The sequence below is a fragment of the Ursus americanus genome, chromosome 9, assembly GCF_024610735.1.
Source record: "Ursus americanus isolate L20-20 chromosome 9, mUrsAme1.1.p, whole genome shotgun sequence".
Lineage (NCBI taxonomy): Eukaryota > Metazoa > Chordata > Mammalia > Carnivora > Ursidae > Ursus > Ursus americanus.
This window is the reverse complement of record NC_142135.1, coordinates 58,285,634-58,304,268: the sequence shown is the minus strand read 5'-3', so window position 1 is coordinate 58,304,268 and position 18,635 is coordinate 58,285,634. Positions and strand designations below refer to the sequence as shown.

At 41.7% G+C, this 18,635-nt stretch overlaps 1 long non-coding RNA gene across 1 annotated transcript in view; it reads left to right on the top strand.

The window, feature by feature from the left end:
• LOC123800479 (uncharacterized) overlaps nt 1-17,835 on the top strand; it is a 64,474-nt gene extending 46,639 nt beyond the window's left edge. The window contains exons 2-3 of the long non-coding RNA XR_006781926.2: nt 14,598-14,894; nt 17,176-17,835. This is a non-coding gene — a long non-coding RNA (uncharacterized LOC123800479). The remainder of the gene's footprint in view (nt 1-14,597; nt 14,895-17,175) is intronic.
• Nucleotides 17,836-18,635: the final 800 nt, after the last annotated feature.

The following is an 18,635-nucleotide window of genomic DNA, read 5'->3' as shown; positions in this document are numbered from 1 at the left end:
TTATTGCTTTTCTGTTTGGTTGATCTATCCATTGATGTAAGTGGGGTGTTAAAGTCCCCTACTATTATTGTATTGCTGTCTATTTCTCCCTTTCAGTCTGTTGATATTTGCTTTATATATTTAGGTGTTCTTCTGTTGGCATATATAAATATTATACAGGGCAGGAGGTAGGTTCAGGATCTTCTTACACCACCATTTTAGACCCTTCTCCCCATCTATTTTTCATCTCTGTAATCCTCAAGCAAAATTGTCAGGAGCTGTCCCTTCTTGCCTGGAAGCAGGCCTAAGGCAAGCTGCCCGTGTGTACATTAGTGACTGCACCTGCAGCAAAGGATTCACTCGCATTGTTCCGATTGTCTGAGATATCGCTTCCAAATGTCTGCTTCCCATGCATTAGGGTTGCCTATAAGGATTTTATGAAGCCACAGAAAACAGGGAGTCATTCTACCCAGATGGCCTGTCCTAAAGTGAAAGTCTATCCACTTATCTCACGTTTGGGCTGTTCTTATCTTATCCCCACCCCACACCATACTCATGCCTTTGAAGTTATGCACTATTTACTTTCTGTAAATTTGTTTTAACTCGGTCATTTTCAAGATTAAAATACATTTCTTCTTAATATATGGATATTTAGATTGTGCTTCTGTCCAGATGTCATAAAAAGACATGGTCACTTAAGGTTGATCATAAATTAGTCTGTTTCGCTTGGATTTATTAGGGAGAAAGTTCATTAACTGCAGCACTGCTGCCACCTGCTGGATAACATTAGAATAGTGTTTTTCAGCCCTCTCCTCCTTATGTCTGTTTCTTGAGCAACAAGACCTACTATTTGCGGTCACACACACACTCAGAAAAACACACTTAGCCATTTATACTTGCCTATTAAGCAGGCAGCCACATCTGTGGGCAGGACACCATGTGGCCTCATGCTGGGGTCAGCCAGACTGGCCAGCATCCTCCACTTGGCCAGCCTCTCCTAGGTAACCATGGTATGATTATTAAAAGCAGTATCAATACCATAGAAAATGGGCGATTTAGTGAATTCCTCCCTTCATCCTTTAAATCATTACTGTGATAGATACTAATTTCATTTTAATGGCTTAGTGAGAGATACTAATATCATTTTAATGGTTTATTGTTACTATTAATGTTTGTTCTTCAGTAGAGGCTAACATTACTACTCTCTAATATGAAGAATAATTTATATGGAAACACAAATTTGAGGAGACATTTTTACTTTTCATCTCCTTTTTTCTTCAGTGAAACAGAATTTGGGGGCCTTCTGATCTCTCACTTTATAACACTGAACAGTTTAAACAGCTTAGATCATCAGTTTGGATTAGAGATGGGGAAAGATTGTTTTCTAAAAGCAAAATATCCTTGATCCAAAAAAGGCATCTACTGCTTTATGTCACTTGGCAGATTTGGGGAAAATAAATACAAACTTTCCATGTTTAGATTTAGTTCAATTTTCCTAATCATCCAGGTGGTGGCAGCATCTCCAAATTTTATTGAATCTGAACCCATGAGGGAAAGAATTGGCTTCTGCTTATTCACTGCTGCTAAATACCACCTTGCCGTGTTAGCACTATACAATTTCAATCCTCAAATACTAATAATACTATGATGTATTATATTGCAAACATAGGACTTCATAATTACTGTGACCACATCTATAATCTTCCTACTGATGAACTGCATTTTGCTTAGCACAAGGCTCCCTCCTTGGGCAATAACCCAAATTAGTTATTTTCTAGATCAGTAGTGCCCAATAGAATTGTCTGCCAGGGTGGCAACATTGTATCTATGATGTCCCAAACAGTAGCTACCAGCCACATGTGGCTATTCAGCATGTGAAATACGCTGGTGCTACCAGTACTAGTGGTATGTAGTACTACTCGTAGAGGTACTGGTGCTAATGAGGAACTCAATTTTTAACTTTATTTATTTTGAATTTAATGCACATAAGCTGTATGTAGTAGTAGTTACCATACTAGAGAATATAGTGCTAGATGGTACAGATGACGTGGCCAACAGATTAAAATGTTTCTCCCAATATCAAACGGACTAATGTTACTTTGTAGGTTAAAGCTTGCTCAACTATTTTAAGTGCACTTAATCAGAGAAGGCTGTCTCAGAATTAAACTTTTAATGGGAGTTTATAGTCTGGTTCCTGATCAAACTCTGTATCAGATTCTCGCTAGTCCCTCCAGTTCTTTCTCATGCTCACCCCCCTGTTACTACCCCCAACCCATGCCTTTCTACTTCTCCTTTTTACCGATGGATTCTTTTTTTCTTTTTTCTTTTCTTTTCTTGGCCTTTTCTGCGCCCCTCCTTCATTTGCTGCTTCTGACCATTGACCTCTGCATTCTGCACTTTCTCCCTGAATCATCCCATTGACTTCATCGTTTTAGCTCCTATCTCTCCACTGCTGACTTCCTAATGCGTAGTGGCAACTCTGACCTTGGCTGTGCCCTTCAGCACATATCCAGCTGCCTCGTGGATATCTCCACTAGGGAGCGCTAACATAAAATATCCAAAACTACACTTGGGTTCCTCTGATTCTGCTCCTTGTGTAGACAACCAACGAGTTACCAAGCTCCACCACCTCGGCTGCCCCTCCTTCACCCTCTCCCGTGTAATGAACGACCACATTCTATTCGTTTAAGCTCCTGAGAAGTCTCAAATCTATCTCCCTTCTCTCCAGCCCTGTGGTTACTGCCTTATTCAGTCTTTTGTCATCTCTCTCCTACTGCAAATGCTTTCTGAATGGTTTCTTTATTTTGTTTTGTCTGCCCCAAAGCCTTCTTCCGCACAGCCATGTCCTTCTAAGGACATCTTCTCCACATCCTCCAGTGGCTCCCACATTATCTCAAGTTCAAGTCCAAACTTCTTTGTATGTCTTGCAGTGTTCTCCACGGTCTGATCCATGCAACTATTGAGGCATGACTCCTACCCCTCTGTGCTCATGCTCTGCCCTGTCCTGCTCTCAGCTGCTTGCAACTTTTTAGACACACCTCTGGGATTCTCGTCTCTTATTTCATACCTCTGCGGTTTTATTCACTCTGCTCCGTCCACCGGAAACATTGTCTTCCCACCAACCCCACCGCTACCTCCATTTCTTGGCTGATTTCTCCTTATTCAGGCACAATCAAGTAGCATTTCCTCGGGGAAGCCTTCATTCAGTTCCAGGCTAGACCAAATCACCCTACTCAGTCTGTTTGCATATCTTTATTACTGCAGGTGTAATGGTTTGCTCACTCAGCCTCTTGACTATAAGGATTTTATTTTATTCAATGATTGCACCTAGTAGGTGCTCAAAATTTTTATTAAAGTTTCAAATGAAACTTATGAACTAATTGTGAGAACTGGGTCTCTCATTGTAGTACTTGTGTAGAGAAATGGAGGATGAGTTTAAGCAAAGAAAGTTATGCAGCTGTTCTGGATAAGCTTTTCCTGTATCTGAATTGCTCAACCTCTTTACGCTAACTTTGTTAACCCTAAGCCATTACATTTAGGTGATCCCTTCCTTCCTCATGGAGGAAAACTAAAAGAGAGATGTGATTTTCCATTGATTTAATGGAATTCCATTTTTCTTCAGGCATGGTGCTTTCACATTTACAAACTCTTAGGTGTATTTCGATTTCAAATGCTTATGTCAATTCCTTAAAGCAAATTCAAAAGCTTCAGATTTTAGACTCACACTATAACTGTGAGCTAGTACTTTGCTTAATGATGTCCCTATGTGGCTATCTTTACACCCATCGGTTTGAGAGAAGTTTGGGGAAATCACTGACATTTTGAAATGTCATTGCAGAGTAAGAGACACACAGATGCATATGCAACAAATAGTTATAGGTTGCTTTGATTCAGTTAACTTGTCGAAAATTTTACGATCCATGCATTTTCGAAGTATTTTCTTTGATATTTAAAAAACAAGTAGGCTGCTTAAAAATTGCATTTGAAATGTGTTAGTTTTCTTATTACACTAAGGAGCTTTTATCATAGTTCTACGAATTTGGAGTGCCACAAAGCAGAGCTCTCATGAAATCATTCCTTTTCAATGTAGTATATATTTAAGGCAAATTGGTTACAGTTGGTGAATTTGCAACACTTCATTTCTCATTTTGAAACTTGATAACTAAGAAGAACAAGTTACTTAGCATAAGTATTAACTGAAGTTGCTCTTTTTTAGGAGAGAAAAACTAGCTTAGGTTCCATGCACCCTTGCTACAGCTGGAAAGCAAAGCTATAAAAGAGAAAGGCAGAAAGCAGAATCAGTCCCTTCATTCGTATTCCTTTTCCAGTTAGGAAAATAGAAATCTTTCCATTTGACCTAGTTCTCCCACTCATTGAAATTGGACCCTTTGGAAACTTTTTTTTTTTAATCTGAAATTTTCTGAGCAGTTTTTTTTTTTTTTTAAGATTTATTTATTTAAGTAATCCCTACACCCAGTGTGAGGCTCGAACTCACAACCCCGAGATCAAGAGATGCACGCTTTACCGTCTGAACCAGCCAGGTGCCCCTGTGCAGTTTTGTAAACCAAACTGTGCTATAATTTGACTCAAAAACTTTATATTTCTTAAAGTGCTTTTCCTTTAAATTCTGCATGCGGCTTTTGAATGCATAATTAGCTAGATCTCAGGTAGCTTCCACACACGAGCGTTCCACACCTTTCAAAAATAGCCTGCATAAGTCATAGAAGCTGGCTTTTGAAACTTTTTGTTATTCACCGTAAGGGAAGACCAATGCTGCTGTTCCTTTCACTTGGAGGAGAGCAATTACTGTAACTCCTGGCCCCTTCCCTCAGTCTCTCCTGTGGAAGGCAGAAGACCCATCTGGCTGATAAGTATCAACTTTGAGGACCATACCTTTCTGGAAGGTTAAATGGGATATGCATGGCCTAGTTCTGCCCTTCTTCCTCCTGAGACAGAGGTGTGCTGCAAGCCCGCCTTCCCCTCTGCACCTCTGAGGTTCAGCATTGCCCTTGACCTAGCTTCCATTAGTTGTATCTTTGATCACCAAACTAAGCTACCTTCTCTAACTTTGCATTTGTCGTCATATGCTTTCTGTCTTCATGTTTTATTTCCCACCTTATTCAGATCTCGGCTGAGATAGTGTGCTTTTATTTTAGGCCCTGTCATGTACCCCATTACTTGGTGCATGAATCAGAAACATTGAAACATATGGAGGAAAGAGTGGAATTTGAGAAAGAAAAGTTGTTAGCAGAGGAAGGATTTTATGGCTTTGGATTTTGGACCTGGGGGTGTAATCAGGTGTTTTGATTTTCACAGTTTCTGCGGGCTTACCTCAGGCCAGACGGGCTTTTAAAACTGTGCGGTGGCTGATGGTGGAGTTTAAGTTGTACAGGTAGCCTCCGCTTATGATGACTGCATGTGCAAGCAGTGAGCAGTGACTGTGTAAAATAGGGCTGTGCTTTGGCAACTTGAGAAAATGGGGCTCAGATTTTGCCGGACTTACAGAAGCTGGGGCTGCAGCGAGGAGCTGAGGACTTGGGAAGGGCCCCGGCGTGAGCACAAGGCTCCGCAGATGCAGGGAGGACAGGTACAGGGTCCGGAGCGGCCACCACCCAGGTGACGATGCCCCTGCAGAAAAAGGAGAGGCTGGCTTTATTTAGGACTTTTACATGCTGGGGAAAGAACAGTCTGGTCCCGGTTTTACTGTCTTCTTGGCTGGGTCTGCTAAGGCGGCTCTAAGTGCTAAGGCGCTTGTGCACGTGCTGCAGACGCTACCTTTAGATGCTTAGTACCAGGCACCCCAGCAGAAAGGGCTAACCTGTTGCCTAGAATCCCAGCTGCAAGCAGGACCAGGGAGGACATTGGAGAGACTATCTTAGAATTCAATTACCTACATTTACAGTCTCCAGAGTTTAAAAATGCCAAATAACTTCTAGGTGGTGATATAATTAATGTAGGTGTCCCGCAAGTATGCCTGGAGGGAAAGCACATGACAAACACATGGAATTCAAAACCAAAGGGAACAAAATGTATTGGGCACCCAGGTCTGAGGTGCGTTCCTCACTCATCCCCTGGGGCAGTGGTTCTCCAACAGTAAGGTACATCGGAATCCCCTGGAGGGCTTGTGAATTCGCAGATGGCTGGGCCCCAGCCCAGAGTCTCTGATTCTGTAAGTCTGGCTGGGATCTGGAAATGAGAGAAGTCCCCAGTGCACCTGCTATTGCTGGTCTGGGGACCACAGTTTGAGAACCAACGCCTCAGGCAAAAAAACATAAGGGTATCAACAGCAGCTTCAATTCAAGCATCTACCAAATGTGATTTTCCACTGAAACGAACCTAGTTTGAAGGGGAAAATCTTTTCGAGCAGTGGGTTCGTTAGAGCTGAGTGATAGTATTATAAGTCAGTTGAAAATCTGAAAAGAAAATGGGTGATAATTATTGAATCCCTGGAAAGACTTCATCATTTCTCTTCCAATTAAGCTAGACAGTTAATCCCCACTCTTTCCTTTTCATGGAAAGTAAAACGAACAGATGGTTGGGATCTTAGACATTGCCCCTGGTGAGAACAGCCTTTTGTCCATATTTATTCACTTGCCACTTTTATGGAATACCACTAATCATAACCAACAGATTATTTACCCCGAGTTTACTGTGTTTTAGGCCCTGTAATCATTGTCTGGGTACAGATGTTGATCATTTATCCTGAAGAATTATTCGAATTCTGCTGCTTCCCTTTCTCCTATTTGTAGATGGTGATATTAGGAATAATACCTATCCCCCTCAGGGCTGTTGTCAGGATTTGAAGAGTCTAATAACGCCGCTTGGCATCACTGCTACATGGCTGGTGAGTTGTTAGTTTTCTTACCTATTATTGAGTGTTCTGGAATACAAATACAACATAGCAAAGGAGTGCATTTCATGGTCAAGAAACGTCACAGACTGAGATGTTGAAATAGTGACCTCAAGGAAGAAAAATTATTAGCTGGCAAAAGTGAAGGAGGGCAGGAAGGGTGGGAGAAGAATGTTCAGGGGACAGGTGACTCTGGTGTGAGTACTCTCAGGTAGGAAGAATTTGTCAGATTTGAGGAACGGGAGGGGAGGGCAAGAGTGGCAGGAGTGAGACCGGAGAAGTCTAGACAGGGCTTGACTGTTCCAGAAGCTCGGGAAAACACATGATGCTTGTCCTTTAAGACCGTATAATTGAGCTGGAGTACTAGATTCATGCAGATGAGTATCAAATGCAAGGCATCCCCTGACATATTCCAAAGGAACATGGAGAACTGGTACCAGGAACCTGCCAAAAGACGTTCTTTCTATTCCTATTTCCACTTTAACTGGTTGCCCCCGTTAACATTCACCTGCAAAGTCCTGAGTTTTGCAGGTGCTTTGGCTCTAAATGCCCTGCTCTTGGGAAGCGCCAGTTTCTTGCTGTGGCTGCGCCATCCTTGCTGTCAAGGTTCCCTCCACTGTGTTTGAACTCTGTCTTAGGTATCTCCAGATGTTCTATGTGTGTGTGTGTGTGTGTGTGTGTGTGTGTGTGTGTGTTTGTTGTTGTTGTTGTTGTTTTGGTATTTTTGGCAAGAGAGAGAGAGAAAGTGAGCAGGAGCAGCATGGAGGGACAGAGGGAGAAGCAGGCTCCCCGCTGAGCAAGGACCCTGATGTGGGACTCGATCCCAGGACCCTGAGCCGAAGGCAGACACTCAACTGACTGAGCCACCCAGGTGCCTTCTCTATGTGCTTTCTGGGACCTTCACTGTCTTCCTGAGCCAGCAGGCACAAGTCTCTGGCATACCACCTGTGTCCATCCAGTGGCCCGGCTACTCTTCTAGTTGTAGCCACAGGCTCACCCTGAACACAGGGCAGCTAATTGGACCTTGGCTTTGGTGTGCACCCTTGCATACCCAACCTCCATCTGCCCTCCTTGTGTGAGCAGTTACCCCAAATCCACAGGGCAAATCCCTGTTTCCTACCCACCCCTCATCCCAGTCATGATGGACACTGGACCTTTGAAGGGGGAAGATCACTGTGGGGTTTGTTCAAGGGGTTTCTTATAAGATGTGGGGCTTAGCTGGTGTAATGAGGAGGAATTGAATGTAAGGAAGGAAGAAAATGGGGTGGTTATTTAGTGTGAAGAAGAATGTAATCAGAGGGTTTGTGCAGGGGGTAGAGAGGAAAAGTTCAGAAAATAAGAAGTAGAAGGCCAAGAAACTGAGATGCAAACAAGACTCCTGTGGACATGTGTTTTCAAAGTACTCTAAGTGGTGATCTATGATATGTTATGAGTTGTTAGTCAAAATTTGAGGCTTTTACATACTTATTAATGTGTTTGGGGAAATAATTCTTTAAGCAATGCTGCACTCTCCCAGAGACCACCAGGAAGTCAAATGACATGCATTCTATTCCGTGACACACAGACAAGTACAGCTTTATATAAAGCTATTTCATGGTCACTGGACCATCCAGTTACATAGTAATTTTTCAATATTATGTAATTATCATTATATTAGTACTGATATTCATTGTTTCAAAGGCTGTGTTAGAAAATAAGAGTTGACATACTCTTCACATCAATTATTTTATTTTCTTTAAAAATGTTTTACTGTAGGGTGCTTGGATGGCTCAGTCGGTGAAGCGTCTGCCTTCAGCTCAGGTCGCGGTCCCAGGGTCCTGGGATTGAGTCCTGCTTGGGGCTCCCTGCTCAGCGGGGAGCCTGCTTCTCCCTCTCCCTCTGCCTCTGCCTGCCACTCCCCCTGCTTATGAGTGTGCGTGCTCCCTCTCTGTCAAATGAATAAATAAATAAAATCTTAAAAAATGTTTTACTGTGAAATGTAATACACACCAAGAAATGTGCTTAAAATTTAGATGTACATTTTCATTAGCATGCCCATGTAATTTATCCCCTAAGAGCAAAAACTGAGCAAGAACTGAACCTCTGTTAAAAGTGACACTAAGACAACAGACATGAGCTGGGCTCTCTTGTCATCCTAAATTAATGAATGGTTAGAATGCCAGTTTCTAGGTAACTACCACCCAGGTCAAGACACAGAAATGTCACTAGAATCTCAGCAACCCCCAGTGTATCTCTTCTGGGTCACAGCCTCCCCCATCATGTAACAGCTAGCCTCTCTTTGTGGTAACAATTTACATGCTTTCATTTATATTTCACACCTCAATTTGCATTCTTAGGAAATATCGTTTGTTTTTCCTGTTTTACAATTTTTAGAAAGTGATACTTCTGTACTCTAAAAATGCTTTAAGTCTTGCCTCTTTGGCTCCACATTACTGCAGTACTGACTCATGACGTGGCAGTTGCCACAGTTCAAGTACTTCCTTTGTTATTTAATACATCATTGTTAAATAGCCCGTGGTTCATTTACCCATTCTATTTCCTATGATTTCGATGTTGTTCCCAACTGTCAGATTTTTAGCAGGGGAATAGCATGATAAAAGTAATGTTTTAGGAAGAGCAATCAACAGTCAGTATTTCAGACGAGCTGAAGAGAAAAGGAACAAACATTAATTGAGGACTTTCAGGTGCCACGGCACAAGCCTCTCTCACTTACAAGCAGGGACCAAGTCAAAAGCCCCAAGAGGCTGCTCTCTGGTGACAGTCGGTTGGGCTCTGTCAAGGCTGTGACGTGCGTTTGCTTCTCACAGCTGCAGCACGCAGGTGCAGACACTGAGCTCTGCCGTCACAGAGCCCCAGGTTCCAAGACTGGCTCTGCCACTGCCTTCGGTGCCTAAGATCAAAAGGAGTCTGATAATACCACCCTCCTGGGATCGTGGTGACAGTTCCATAAGACCGTGTTTTCAGGAGTTAGTTATTTCAACCACAGTCCATAAAGAAGGACACGTAGAAAAGTTAAGCACTTTTATTCAGTTTCTATTCTGGCCCTTCTATCTCCATTCCCTTGTCCGGTGACAATTGCTGAAATTCCTACCCTTTGAATATCAAAAGAACCAAATTTTGTGCAAAAGTGCACCAGATAAATAAGGCTCCTGATGCAACTCAAGAAAGACCATGTCATTTCAAGTTCTGTATCGTCATCATACTCCCTACTGTAGATGCACATTCTAGGATTACTAGGTTATATACTTTTTAAACAAATCAGCATAAGAACCGGGATTTATACCTCTCCTTCTGTCTTTGAGCTCTGAGTGTTTGAGTTTGGCGAAAGATACAATTTATCTTCTTTGACTCTAACGTTCTCCTCCAAGATGACAAAAAGACAGACCAACCCTGTTAACATCCGAAAAGAGTTGGGAACACTTCACTGACTAGCTCTTTGAACCATTGAGTGATGTTCCTTAAATGTATGTGCCATCGTTGGACCCTCTCCAAAGAGTTAAATTAGGTTCAAGTCACAGAGATGCTGGACTTTTTTGAAGAATGTTAGAGATTACAATGAAAAGATATAAATACATTTCATTGGTCACCATTAGCAAATTTTTTGATGAGTGGAGACCTGGCCTATTTCTCATCAGAAGGAACCTTGACTTGGCAATGAACAAGTTCATTGTCTCAGTATGACCATATTTATTTACAATGTTCACATACCCACTAAATGGTTTGAGGGCAGTCAACAGAACAGAATGCTAGGGAGGTGGCTTCGCTGCTTAGTTTGCCTGCAAGCTCAGCTATCAGCCCAGGAGGTATCTATGTTGGAGATCCTGTGGGCTGAGTTAAACAGCTGACTCTTTTGATCTGAAAACTTACATGCTATAACATGGCTCTTAATAACCTAAAGCCCCTAATGCCTTTTGCCTAACCAAAACAAAACCTTCAGGCTTACAGAAACATTCGGTGCTAGGCTTTACCCTTTTGATCTGAAAGAGCTGTTACATCTCACTGGGTTATCTGGCTTACAACAAGAGAACGAGGCTTTCAGAAAATATGGCTTGTCGTGCACAAGGAAAAATAAATGTGTGAGTCCTAGGACAGTCCTTCGGCAAGAATATCATGGAAGGGAAAAAACAGAATAAATTCTTGATTAAATTAGGGCTGATTTCTAAATCATAGCAGATGGTAAACTAAGGGGAAGAGATGACTCACTGCATCTATTTAGAGAAAACCAGTGAACAGACGGTTACCCATCCTCTTGTGAGTTTGTTTGCCTGTGAACTAGCCTAAGAAATTTACCAAATATATTAAATTGTCCCATTGTAAAAATGGCTTAGTGCAGGAAAGTATAGGAAATTGGTGTTGACTGGTCTTTATAGTATAGAGAAACCTACACCTACCAAACTAAGTCCCAGGAAGAAACGTATTCCCAAGTGGTCTTTTCCAGGGTACCAGTTGCCCACGTTTGCTTATGTAATTCAGTTGTCTGCAGCGCCCCTGTCCAAAGGCTGATGATTTCAGCCCAAGTCAATCCACATACACAACTCCATCTCTATCAGTTTCTACCACAACTCTAAGCACACTAGGCATTATGAGATTTGTGAGTCACACTGCAGAGCACGTTGCCCTAAAATTCCTCTTAGACCTCTCTCTTTCCAATCCCCCACTGTCTAGGCTAATGAATGCACTCTGCATCTCAGCTCACCTCCCATCCCTTGAGCACCAGCCTACCTTGCATTCTCTGTTTCCCTCTTCTCAATTCTCAGGAAGTTATCATGCAAAGCAATTCCTCTGTCCCAAGTTCTCCTTCAAACCTATGTGCCATCACCCACAAAGGCATTTAGCATTCTGCTTAGATTATCCACCCTTTTAGGAAAGATTTGTGTATGCAAATATTTTTTTATGTTTCACTGAAATATATTGACATATGCAGTGAATTTCTTCATAATGTTTAGCAAGAATCTTTAACAATCTAAGCACATTGTTAAAATCTGTTTCAAAAAGGTCAGTTTACATTTTTAACCCTATCTGGGTAGAAGCTAAGATTTCACATATGTATTTTCAATGATAAATTTTTCAGCACCTAAAATTGAGTTCTATTTATACATCATGGTAGGAAGGATATAAATGTATAGAGGAAGGTAAGATAAAATTAGAACAAACTTATATCCTTTCAGGTATCAGAACCTAGAGATGAATAGAAAGAATAGGACAGGCAAATAGTCTGGAGATTATCTGACTAAAACAAATGTAATTTGGTTTATGTAAAGCTTTGTGCATAAGGCAGATCTACTTTGTACACACGAGGCCTGCACCCACACAACTCCCTGAGTTACCAACCCTGTATTATATTTTCTGTTCATCTGAAAACAACACAGAAGTTACTACATTCTTTGGAGCTATCATACCTGCAAGTAAAGCCACGCCGAAGTACAAAAGCCCATGTGTTGCATACAGTCATCTTGTCCCTTTTACTACTTTAATCTGGGATGGCTCCAGTCTCTCTTTGATTTAATAGTTTTGTAGATTACTTTCAGTTTGAGTCTTATCTTATGTTGGTTTATCATCAGTTGGTTCAGGTGATGCATTTTTGGCAAGAATGCCAAGAAGAGAGGTGTGTTGTGTTCAGGGCATTGTATCAAGGGGCTCATGATGTGTGACTGTCCCATTACAGGTGAGGTTAACTTTGGTTTCTCAGGGAGGCATCTGCCATGTCTTTCTATTATAAGATTACTAGTTTTACCTTCCAAATTAATAAATGCCTTGTGGGGAGATACTTTGAGACTATATAATATCTTGTTTCTCATTAAGCTTTCACCCAATTATTTTAGCAACTATTGACAATTTTTTGTACCAAATTGATTATTACTAGTGCCTACAAAATGGTGATTTTCTAACTCAATCATTTTTTTACATTTATTATTTGGCAACGTATTGTTAAGAGGAATCTTTTCTCTCATTATGCATTTATGTCTATTACATGAGAGCAACTCATGAATTCTCATTTTGTTTGATGGTGGATTTTTTTTATCCAATAGCGCTTAGCAAATCATGCCAAAACTTAATGATTTAAAACATTAACCATTTGTGGTCTCCCATGCATTCTGAGGGTCCTGGATTCAGGGTGATTGGCTGGGTAGTTCTGGCTGAGGTCTATGATGGAGTTGCAGTGGGTGTCTGCTAGTCTTTTGTCCTTGGCAAGGTTGAGTGGGACTGGAGAGGCCACTTCCAGGGTGGCTCACTCACAGCTGGCAGGGTGGTGCTGGCTGGTGATAGGAACCTCTCCACAGGGCTGGCTGAGTGTCTTCTCAGCATAGAGTCTGTGTTCCCCCAGAGTGCGGGATCCAAAAGGCCAAAGGGGAAACTGCAATGCCTTTGGCTTGACCTTGAAAGTTGCACACTGCTCCCTCCACTGCATTCTGTGGGTGACCCAGGCCAGTCCTGAATCACTATGGGAGGGGACTGCATAAGGGCTTGGATATTAGGAGGTGAAGATCATTGTGGACCATCTTAGAGGTTGACCACAAGTGGATTTTGCCCTTTACTTTCATTATTTATTTTGAAGCTCACTTTCCCCAGATTTGGCCAGTGTGACCCTTTCAACTTAGCTCCTCTGTTTTTTGTTTTTGTTTTTTTGTGTATTGCTTTATTTATTTATTTATTTATTTGTTTGTTTATTTATTTATTTATTTATTTATTTTTTAAAGATTTTATTTATTTATTTGACAGAGAGAGAGAGACAGCCAGCGAGAGAGGGAACACAAGCAGAGGGAGTGGGAGAGGAAGAAGCAGGCTCCCAGCAGAGGAGCCCGATGTGGGGCTCGATCCCAGGACCCCGGGATCATGCCCTGAGCCAAAGGCAGATGCTTAACGACTAAGCCACCCAGGCGCCCCTGTTTTATTTATTTTTTTAACATGTCCACATCATTTTTTGAGATCATTGTTAATTTCAGGTCCAGTGAAAATTTCAGGCTCATCTTACCCCTTCCCTGCTCTAGTCCTGGAGTCCTTTTAATGAAGAATAGTTTTAAGAAGCCAAAATCTGGGCTTTATACGTGAACATTGCTGCTGGAGTATCATTGCTTCTAAACCCTTTCAGTAGAAACAGCTAGGAAATAAATAAATGTGTACTTATAAACATATACTTCTGTGTCTATATCCAAAACTTTAAGTTTATACTAATACCACCAATTCCAATCTAACACCAGAAGGTTCATTTCGAGCCATCTACCTTGTTATATTTTAACTCCCTTCTTCAACAATGAGAAATCTGCTTTCCACTTTCACCCATGCACTTGCTTATTTGCTCAATTGCAGGAAACATAAAGGCAGTTTCAAAATTGCTAACCCACACCACAGGGGAAGCAAACCTACTAGATTAAAATTTGTTTAATAATCATTAACAGCTCCTTTTGTCTTTAATCTGTGAATATATAGGCAAAACATTCTGTTCAAAATTACTTGGGTTTTTTTTTTCCCTTCAGTACAGCTATAGTATTCATCCAAAATACAATCAGATACATTTTCTCCTGTTTATATTACATTTTATTTCCCTCCTTTATCTTTGATGCTTTTATTTTGTAATTTTTTTAGTATGAAAAACATTAATATGGTTCAAAAGTCACAAAGGTCACTATGTCTACATCACTTCCACCCCACATCTACGTCCCTGTAGGTAACCAAGTTCATTAATTCATTCTTTATCCTTCCTCTATTTCTTTTTTGCTGAAGTAAGTAGATATACACACATTTTATTATTTCTTATTTTCTTTCACAGAACTTAGAACTTTTATCCTACGCATGACTGCCTCCTTAAATTTCGTGCCCTGGGTACCTGACTTGCCATATCATAGTCCCTCCCTGTCTACCAAGAATTGATTAAAGAAGGAAAAACAACTTGTACTTCATTGACGGATGGATATGCAGGGCATCCGGTGACCACTGAAAGTGGATGCTACAACACCATAATGCCCCTCAGAGGAGGACGGGGGAAGGGCAAGCCTCCCATCAAGCATGTCTAGCCGTTCATCTGAATGTCCACTTTGCCTGGGTGAAGAAATGGCCAGGAGAGAAGGTGTGTACTGATTCACAGACAGGTTCTAATGGGCTCTTGTTTATGCTATGGAGTGAATGTTTGTACTCCTTCAAACTCATATGTTGAAGCCCTAACTCAGAGGTTGAAGTAATAGTGTTTGGAGGTGGGGCATTTGGGAGGTAATCAGGTTGAGATGAGGTCATGAGTATGGAGTCCCCGGGTGAGATTAGTTCTCTTATAAGAAAAGGAAGAGACCAGAGAAAGTGTTCTTTCTTTCTTTGCCATGTGAAGATACAGCAAGAAGGCAGCTATCTGCAGCCAGAAGGAGGGTGCTTACCAGACACTGATTCTGCCAGCACCATGATCTGGGACTTCTCAGTGTCCAGAACTGTCAGAAATAAATTTGTGTTATTTAAGCCACTCGGTCTATGGCATTTTGCTATAGCAGCTGGAGCTAACTTAGAGTGTCCATATGATCAGAATTCAGAAAACATAAGATTGGAGAATTGATGATTAGAGGTTCTGGGAAAGGCAGTGTGGAAGAAGCTCTTGAACTGAGACCAGTGTACGAGGATATTTGGGTCCTTTGTGAATGGCTACCAATGGCACTAGCTTTCAAAGGGGCCTACCAATAAGCAGGTGGGCAAACTCATTCATTCTTCAGACGTCAGCTAAACTCTTACCCCAGTCATCCTAACAGCACTCAGTGGTACCATTTACAAGTACCTGCAGGGCAGAGATGGAGGACATGCAGAAACTCATTAACATGGATTCCCTTTACTAACGCTGATCTGGATGCCACCCTTGTTGACTTCCCAGCTGGCTAGGAGCAGAGACCAGCACCAAGCCCCTGGGTACCTGACTTGCCATATCATAGTCCCTCCCTGTCTACCAAGAATTGATTAAAGAAGGAAAAACAACTTGTACTTCATTGACGGATGGATATGCAGGGCATCCGGTGACCACTGAAAGTGGATGCTGCAACACCATAATGCCCCTCAGAGGAGGACGGGGGAAGGGCAAGCCTCCTGTCGCTTGGAAGCTAATTACAATGGACCCCTTCTACCTCAGGGAACAATTATATGTTCTCACTGGAATAAATGCTTATTCTGGATATAGATTTGCATTTTCACCCCCTATACTTCTCCTAGCACCTTCATACATGGTACCATATTTGCCTCCCCATTTCCCATATAACAAAGAAACTCATTTTGTAGAAAGAGAAGAAAGGCAGTGAAACTACAGCCAAATAATTAATTGTTCTTATCATTTACCTGATAGAATCGACCTATTGAAAACCGAACTATGGAGTTAATTCTCTGCAAAGTTTCTGTTTTTACATACACACACACACACACACACACACACACACACCTCATACTTATTTGCAAAATTTTAACTTCCATCTTTGTATCTTCTTTTTTTGTTTGTTTGTTTTTTTTAGAGAGAGCATGCAAGTGTGGAGGGGCAGAGGGAGAGGGAGAAAGCAGGCTCCACGCAGTGTGGGGCTGGATCTCACAACCCTGAGATCATGACCTGAACCAAAATCAAAAGTCTAGGACATTTAACTGACTAAGCCACCCAGGCGCCCCCCATCTTTGTATCTTTGAACTATGATGTGCTCCCAGGAGACACAGCGATTGTTTGCCAGTTGGGAACTGGGCCTGCCACTTGGTCATTTGAATCTCATCGTTCTGTAGAATGAATAGACAAAGAAGGAGATTACTGTGCTGGCTAATGCTGTTGATCCCAATTAGCAAGATGGGATTTGGTTACTTACTGCTACACATAGGCATGGAAAGGGACGATTATGCCTGCAGCCTTCAAGATTCTATGGGATACCCGCTGGTATTTCCATGTCAGTTAGTAAAATTAAGAGAAGACAGTAACAACTCAATTAAGGTACAATCACTGAGAACTTAGATCATTTAGGAATGAAAGTTTGGGGTACTTAGGTAAAATATCCTAATCAGCTGAAATGCTCACAGGATGCAAAGAGAACACAAAGAACAGTGGAAAATGGAAGTTGTAAACATGAACTAATGCCTTATGACTTGTTACAGAAATGATTAGAGCAGCTATGTAAATTTTTGCCCATGCTTTTCAGGGTGACCAGCTTCCAAGATGGCCGCTAACAATTCCTGCCTCCTGGTATTCCTACCCTTGTGTAATCCCCTCCCACATTAAACCAGGATTGATCTGTGTGTCCAGTAGGATATAGCAGAAATTATGGTATGCCAATTATAAGACTAGGTGATAAAAAGGCACTGAAACTTATGTCTTGGTCTCTCTGTCTTTTTCCGATCACTTGCTCTGGCAGAAGCCAGCCATCATGTCCTTGTGAACAGTCCTATGGAAAAACTACATGACAAGGAACTAAGGGCCCCAGCCAACAACCATGTGTGCAAGCTTAGAGTTGAGCCATCCAGTTACAATCAAGCCTTCAGATGACCATAGCCTTAGCCAACATCTTATCTACAGATCATGAGAGACCCCTGAGCCAGAACCACTCAGGTAAGACACTTCTGGTTCCTTGATTCTCAGAAACTGGTTTAACTGAGGTAATAAATGTTTGTTGTTTTAAGCTCTTATATTTTGAGGCAATTTGTTATGCAGAAATAGGTAAATTATACACTTGTTACTTCACATTTATAAATATTAGCTAATCCTCCTCCTTTTTTCTGAAATAATTTTATTTTATGAGTACTATGGTTGTTTGCTTTATGATTAAGACTCTTGGGTACAGAATAATCAAGTGAGATGGTGACTGAACTAAAAAAAGAAATTAACATCATCCAGAGATAGATAAAATGATTGATGGGTTTTTGTATCTCAACTTTTTTTAGGAGAGGGTAAGATCATCTTCATTTGTACTGTTCAGGTACTATTGAGGAAAAGTATTCATCTTTAAAGAATAGTTGCATTGTATTAGGTGGAAGTATAAAATGATTGTCACTGACGCTGAACTCTAGGAAACAAACTGAGGGTTGCTGGAGGGGTGGTGGTTGGGAGGAAGGGAGAATCGGGTGAGGGGCATTAAGGAGGGCACATGATGTAATGGGCACTGGGTGTTATATGCAAATGATGAATCACTAAATTCTACCTCTGACACTAACAACAAAAGAAAGTGGTTGTCACTGTTGTATGGAAGCTTAAATGTGGATAGAAGGCTGTGTTTAAATACTGAGTAGCCAAAAGGGTTGGTTATTTTTCTGATGTGTCTCAGTCCCCACGTTTCTATTCTTTGCTCTGTACTGCTGGGTTTGGGAATCTGAAAACTACATTTCCCAGATGCCTTTGCCAGCTGGCTTCCTGTTTGGTTCTGCCCCTGAGAGACATGGGAGGAGACCAAAAGATAAAAACTTCATGGTGCTGATTCTGATAGTACTGACAGTCTAGTCACTAGTGATGGGTATAGGGCAGGAAGAGGCAGGCTGCTGTGACTCCCACATCCCAGGGAGTGCACCACCTCCTTGGGGGGTTCCAACCGCTACCTTGGTGACCCTTTATGATTCCAACCCTGGCAGAAAGAACAGCTTATCAGCATTTCTAGTACTGACAGCTGCCAAATAACCGAGAGCACAGCAACAGGCTCAAAACACAGGTCCAGCCCCAGGGGTTAGCGGCCTTCTGATCTCTTACTATCACCTCCCCCCTTTCATAACCCCTCCAGCATCCCCTCCTTCTGTCTTTGTGCTCCTCAAGCCTCCTGAGTACTTTATAAATTATTCACTATATTATATCACTTCTATTTTAAATACCTCAATGGTTTGTGTCTTC